This window comes from Montipora capricornis, chromosome 2 (assembly GCF_036669925.1).
Source record: "Montipora capricornis isolate CH-2021 chromosome 2, ASM3666992v2, whole genome shotgun sequence".
Lineage (NCBI taxonomy): Eukaryota > Metazoa > Cnidaria > Anthozoa > Scleractinia > Acroporidae > Montipora > Montipora capricornis.
Window position 1 is genome coordinate 46363450 of NC_090884.1, and position 7500 is coordinate 46370949.

Sequence of the window (7500 nt, forward strand, 5' to 3'; positions counted from 1 at the left end):
CAGGCTAATTTTAATTTTAGAGAGTGTAGGAGAGAAACCCTGACAATGCACACCCCAAATAATCATATTTTTAACTGAATAAATGTGTGAAAGAAAATTTGCCCTGAGCGGGATTTGAACCCATGTCCCCCCATTACTACCGGTAGTCGGGTGTGATCACCACTACACCACCAGGACAGCCATGCTGGCAACACAGCCATCGAAGAGGTGATTTACGTGGTTAAGGCGTGGGCCTCCCGGGAAATTTTCTTTCAAGGTGACAAGGTAGGGGAGCCTAAAACTTCACTTGAAACCCAACTAAGGATCAAATTAATGATGCACGACCGTAGTCAACTTAGCAGATGACAAGGAAGGATCCTAGAAGGATACAGGCAAATTTTAATTTTAGAGAGAGTGTAGCAGAGAAACCCTGACAATGCACACCCAAATAATCACATTTTTAACTGAATAAATGTTTGAAAGAAAATTTGCCCTGAGCGGGATTTGAACCCACGTCCCCCCATTACTAGTCGGGTGTGATCACCACTACACCACCAGAACAACCATGCTGGCAACACAGCCATCGAAGAGGTGATTTACGTGGTTAAGGCGTGGGCCTCCCAGGAAATTTTCTTTCAAGGTGCATTGTCAGGGTTTCTCTCCTACACTCTCTCTAAAATTAAAATTAGCCTGTATCCTTCTAGGATCCTTCCTTGTCATCCGCTAAGTTGACTACGGTCGTGCATCATTAATTTGATCCTTAGTTGGGTTTCAAGTGAAGTTATAGGCTCCCCTACCTTGTCACCTTGAAAGAAAATTTCCCGGGAAGCCCACGCCTTAACCACGTAAATCACCTCTTCGATGGCTGTGTTGCCAGCATGGTTGTCCTGGTGGTGTAGTGGTGATCACACCCGACTAGTAATGGGGGGACGTGGGTTCAAATCCCGCTCAGGGCAAATTTTCTTTCAAACATTTATACAGGTAAAAATATGATTATTTGGGGTGTGCATTGTCAGGGTTTCTCTCATACACACTCTCTCTCTCTCTCTCTCTCTCTCTCTCTCTCTCTCTCTCTCTCTCTCTCTCTCTCTCTCTCTCTAGAGGTAAAGTGGGCACTTTTGTAACTAAGTTCTCTCGAAGGCTTACAAATGTCCATTTGTACGATTTAAACCCAGGTTTCCTATTTTTAGGAGAGTATACTTTATAACCATTGTGGCCTGCAAAGATCAATATTCCACATCGAAAACGAGGCTTTTTACAGCTGTTTTTTCACGTTTGAGGTTACAAAAGTTCCCGGTGTCGTGGTAACGTTCGTTTTTTAGTGGTAAGTTGTGAAAACTTGGCAAAATGTAGGTATTTAAGACCCTATATTACCCATATGTATTCACTCTTTTGCCACTGTAAATAACTAAAGTGGTTCTCGGGTCTTCCAAAATTTTGAAGGTTTTTACTTGCACTTTCAAGTCGAGTTGAGGTTTCCGGATCATTGAAAGGGCCGCTCAGTAACAAAACAAAAGTCGAAACTCGATTGTACCATTATTAATCAGTCAAAGTCAACCAAACTTACGCTACACATAGTTGTACTACTGTACTTTATACACCTAAGATTTGACGGCCTTCCGTAAAATCCTTGATTAGAAAACATAGGTATTTCTAGCAGTGGGTGTTAGAAATTTGTAGTGTTACCAAAGTGCCTTTTTTGCAAGATATTCCGTCAGCGCGAGAAAGACATTTCTTTTTCAGAAAAAAAACCAATCTTTTGGTATGGAATTAGTACTAAATACGGCCCTTATCAGTGAAAATATTTACACACTATCGCCAAAGATGACTGAGAAATAAGCCATTTATGCCTAACACTATGAATCAGTGGCTGCATGCTTCCAGGCCATGCCTTTAATTTATTCCCCGTTTTTTTTTTTATATCCATTTTAAGGCAAAAATAAAAAAAATAAAAAACACGCACACACACAACAAGAAAGCCTCATCAACATTTCTTTCAAAAAGCTTGTTTTGTGTGGGTCGCACATCCACATTTTCAAACCGCTTCGCGCCCTAGTTAGGTGATTCAGTCAATGCCCGATGTCGTTTCACGTTAAGCAGCATCCTCCGCGACCTGTATAAGGATCGTGAACGTTTTTGAGACCAGTTGAGTTCCGATGCATTAAGAGAAGACAAAACAAAAGATACGTGCAAGTTTTCATGTTTTTTCCCTTCAGCTCAAGTGACTGTTCCACCTGCTACGGCTGTCTAGAACTGGAGAAACAGGTGACATTCTGCGCACTACAGCTGTTATAAGTGACAAATTGTTAGCACATTAATTTGATTATGCTTAATTTTATTTCTGTACTTGATTTTTATGTTTACTTAAGCAGCACCATAAGCGCAAGAAAATAAGTTTAAAGGGGTGCAACATTGTGCAACTTGTTTCTCGCAATTTTCATCTTCCCTGGCAACATGACAATAATTATTTTAAAATATGCTTTCACCTGTGCAAGCAATATTTTGCACGTGGAGCCTTGGCTGTAACTATAGAATTGCACAACCTGCCATGAAAAACGACTTTTCTTACCAGATGCTGTCTCAGAGCCAAGCGTTTTTGAGCAACGGATGGCAACCAGAAGTGAAGCGTTTTCCCTATTAACCCCCACTGGTCCAACCACATTTATACTGTTCAGTGCTCTTACTGGTATAGAGACGATTTGCTCGCAAATTTGAGCTAAACCACTGCCCAACAATAAGAAAACTCCACTTCCGGTTGATGTCCATCGCTCGAAGACGCCCTTTTGACGCCCTAAAGTTAGCGACAGATGAGAGCTTTTATATAACGGACTGTTCTCGTCCCACGTGTTGTGGCCTTGAAAAAAATTGTAGGATGGATTACTTCGGCCTCCAGGCAAGACTTCGGGATTTAAAGTCAATCGAAATGCAGGCCTTAAGGCAGGGTAATCAACAGAAAGCAAAAATGGTGAGTACTTTGAGCACAATCACAGTTTTGTTTTCCATTTGTGCTATTTTTACGTCAGATCGTATGGTTAGATTAAAGCAAGTCAGAGCTATGTCACGGTATTCGAAGGTCATTTGGGCAGATCTTTAGCTAAATAGGAAATATGAAATTCCTTTGCCGATGAAATAATCGTTACACGGACGATGCTAAGCATAAACGACCATTAACCAGGTGAATTGTAGTGAATTTGAAATTATACGTTGGGCCGACTGTTTTTTTTTCCAAGATTTATTCGGGAATGCAATTCCTTTTCAATCTTCTCCTTTTTTCCCATCCATGCGCCTCTTTGCTTTTTTATGTTGTTCTGAAATTGTAATTGGTTGTTGTTATTTTGCTAATTCTGTCTTATGGTAAATCTGAAAGTCATGAAAATGGCTAAAATTGCGTGACATGGCAAATTTAATTAAGTTGATATCCTGTCCCTGAACTGGCTCATTCTGCTTGTCATGAGCGGTTTTTGAAATTTCTTTGTATGGGGATCATGCTCTTACATTTTCTTGGGTGAAACTGTTTAACTTAGGTAAATAGTTTGATTTAGTGACCACCACTGCATTTTTTCATGGGCATGAATTAATGTCAATAATTTTGCATCGTTTTTCACATGCCAAGTATTTATATCCAATACTTGGCATTTATAAAATGAGGCTAAATTATGGACGTAAATCTTGTGCATTTAGCATCATCATTGGCGGTATTTAATAACGGCAAGTGCAGAAGAAACATTTTCATGGTGTAATGATCACAATAACTAAGCATACTGTATCAAGAGGAACACAAAAACCTTTGCAACTGAAACTCAAATTTTATTCATTACTGGTCAACACTGTTTTTCCTTGTCTATCATGTAGTTGTCCGAGAAAGCCTTTGAACTTAGGCATATGTGGACTAGGAGTTTATCCAGCTTGCCTGCTTACTCAAGCACAGAGCCTGTAATTGCAGTCAATCAAAGTGAAGAAAATTCCTGTGCTGACTGGCAAGAGGAAAGTGATTATGTCACCAGTGAAGGTGCTAGGTCCAAAGGTGAAGATGAGAATGGGGCTGGTGGACCTGTTGAATTGGGCAATGGAAGTGAAGGTGAAATCAGTGAGGTTGAGGGTGTTTTTTCATCTGACGAAGATGATGTAGCAGATGAAGGAGATAAGCCAGGCAGGAAGGGGGATGGAGAACTTTCAAATGCCAAAAGTTACATCCGAATGTTGAAGGGTAGGATCAATTCCCCGGAAAATGAACAACCAATGGAGAAGGAGGAACCAAACAAAGAAAGAAGACATAAGGGACGAGGGAAACGTCTGTGTCCAGTCCCTTACTGCAAGAAGGTGGTAGTTCACATCCCTAGGCATCTAATGCAGGTTCATAAGTGGTCTCATTCTCGATCTCGTTCAGCAATCACAAACTTTAATTTACGGAAAAAGTACACATTCAAAAGTAAAGAAAGTGCTGAGGCAGGTAACAGGAAGAAGAGAAATAATGGTGATGAAGAAACAAAGGCCTACAAGGACTACCATAAAAAGAGAATTTGTCCTATGATTGGATGTTCAGCATGTGTGAAACGATTACCAGCCCATTTGAAAAATGTTCACAAGATTAGCCCTTCATCTGACGAGTACAAAAGTCTGCTGAATAAAGCTTTGCAAAAAGGAAAGAGGCCCTATAGAGTCCAGTTAATTGACAAGAGAGCTGCCGGAGAAAAACTAACCAACTTCGAAACAGCAACACTTGAAAGTAGCGAAGAGGTTTCACTTGAAGAAAGTCAGGAAGTTGAAATGGAACAAGTTGAGGAGCTGGAGAATGAGGAGAAGGAAATAGTTATTGATGAAGATGGAGAAGTGGTTGGTAGTGCAAGTGCAAGTGCAAGTGCAGAAGCTGATGTTGAATCTGATGTTGACACTCTCCCTGGGTTAATTGTCGATTTTGAAAATTGGCTACAATCACCAGATGGGGGCAAAAAAGACGTGAAAACTGCCAAACAGCACGCTTCACAGGTTAAGAGGATCTTGTTTGTGATTGACATTGACAAGAAGGTGTCATCTCTTCTAGATTTCGGTCTGTTGAAGGAGAAGTTTGTTAAACATGCTGAAGAAAAGTATGTTGCTGAAACTATCAAATCATATCTTACAAGCCTGCAACATTTTTACTCCTTCCTGCTGTCTGAGAAGCCAAAAGAAATTACAGCCAGCTGTGAGTTAATCAGTCAGTTGAGAGAAAAGATGAAGAGATGGTCTACATCTTACAAGCGTTCAAGCTTGAAACGGAAGTGGGAAAGGAGGGAAGAGGATCGAGTTGAGGCTATCACTGCAGAAAAAATTGAAGCCTTTGAAAAAAGCCAAATTTCCAGAGATGCTATCATCCTGCTTGGAAAGCTCAGTGGAAAGCACAGTGTAGACATTGCACAACAACAGTACACCCTTTTGCGTGACTTCCTTCTCATTCAGATTTCCATTGATAATGCCAACCGTGCTGGAGTTTTGGCTAACACGACTTTAAGAGAATTCAAAAGAGGCTACAAAGAAGGTGACAGATTTGTCATCAATGTCATGAATCACAAAACATTCCATGTTCATGGCCCAGCATTAATTGTCCTAACAAGTAATTTGTATAATTGGATGAGCATATTTGTTCAAGAAGTGCGCTCTAAGGTGCCAGGTGTTGGAGCAGGAGAAGACCAGCCACTATTTCCATCTTTCAATGGAACAAAACTGCAGTCCAGTCAAATAAACAAAGCTATCAAATCGGTTTGGAAAAAGGCAGGGGTAGGAGGACGCATTCACAGCACACTATTCAGGAAAGGTGCGGTGACTGCCTGCCACAAGAGTCACAAAGAAATAGCAAGCGATCTGGCTCAATTGATGGCTCATAAGGAAGACACTGCAGTAAAATACTACCGTTTGAGCCAAAGTGCGAAAGCATCGGTGACTGCTTCACAGACACTTCACAAAATTATGAGGAAAACGAGCTCTCAGTCTTGTGAAGAAAGATCTGAGGAACTGCCATCTGAACAGCCGGGAGAAGACATGCAACAGAATGCAAACGAGGAAGAAGCTGAAGAAGACCCACTTAAAGATGAAAGAAGGAATGTATTAAAATTGCCATGGTCAGAAGAGGCGGTTCAAGAAATACGCCAGTTATTTAAAAAAGAAATAGAGCAAAAGAAAGTCACCATGGAATGTGTGAAAGAGAAAATCAAGGATAGTCAAGTGTTCCGAGGTGAAGATGCCAGAAGAGTTTATGACAAAGTTCGCGCAGAGTGGAGACATCCAGTATCCAAGAACAACACTTTAGACTAGCCAACAGAGAAAGAAAAACTAAGTGATAAAGTAGAACGACTTTTCAGAGAAGAATCATCTGCTGGTTCTGACATCGTCTCGCCAACAACAGCATTAAGCAACAACACAAAGGCTCTTTTCAGTGAGGGAGATGTACAAATATTGCATCGCTTATTTGAGGACATGCTTCAGAACAGTCCAATCTCGAAAAAGGTCATTTCTGACAGACTTTCTTCTGATGCCAAAGGAAGAAGCATGTTACAAACGCTGTCATTGAGACAAATAGTTAACCGTATTAAGTATGAGCGCAGGCAGAGGAGAGGAAAACAGAGCAGCTGTTAATACCAGGTATGTCTTGCATTGTGTGTTGCACATGGATTGCTTTAATATCCCCCAGAGTTGATTTCTGTTATATTTAAAATTCTGAAGCAAGCTGTTTGTAATACTGCATGCAGGCTGCATTCAGTTGGTTTATTTAGAAGAAGTATAGTTGTACCTCACCACAACAGAATGATCATTTAAGAAGGTTTGAGTCATTGTAGAGTATCAAATTAAAAAATTATGTTGTATGTTGAATTATCTATGTCCGGGTGAAGGATTTACGCTCTGACAAAGGACTTTTGTAGCTGTTGCTGTTACTGTTACTGTTATTGGATAATTTACCTTGTCCACCAAATGCTACCAAGTGTTAGTCCAGTCCCTACTGACCCAGCACCACAGTTTCTCTAGAAACTCACTCCTTGAAAATAATGTAATGTGTCTATCACTTAAACTTTGTTGTGATTGGTTTCAGGTTTCCATCAGCTGCTCTCTTTGGCTGGAGTCAGGTGGTTACAATGCACTGTGTTTGGAAGCAACAAATACCCACTTATGACTTCAAACAATGGTGTACAGTGCAAGCAGAGACTTAATGACAAACAAAGCCTTAAGTTTGTTTCTGTGCAACAGATTTGATTTTTCACATTTGAGGTTCTGTTTTATGGGAAGAAGTAATTTTTGAAAGCCTTACTGTATTGCTTTAGCATTAATTGGAGCTTATTATTTTTTTGCCTCATGTCCCATGTGATCTTTTTGCAGCTCTTGGTTTGTTTGTTTTTTTCAACACCGACCTGTTAATTCCTAATTGTAAAGAGTGGGGATAATTTAATGTTTTCATGCTTTGCAAAGATGATTTGAATGAGACTTCAAAAATTCTGTTGCCAGTATATCTTCAATTCCAGATTAGTCTCACGCCGTCAGAAACTTTGTGAAAGC

The 7500-nt window shown here is 40.3% G+C and overlaps 1 long non-coding RNA gene and 1 pseudogene across 1 annotated transcript in view; one reads left to right on the forward strand and one right to left on the reverse strand.

Moving 5' to 3' along the window:
* The window catches only part of LOC138024130 (uncharacterized), a 22698-nt gene that overhangs the window by 1550 nt on the left and 13648 nt on the right, over nucleotides 1–7500 (reverse strand). The window lies entirely within an intron of this gene.
* LOC138022322 (uncharacterized) lies at nucleotides 2852–7460 on the forward strand (annotated as a pseudogene).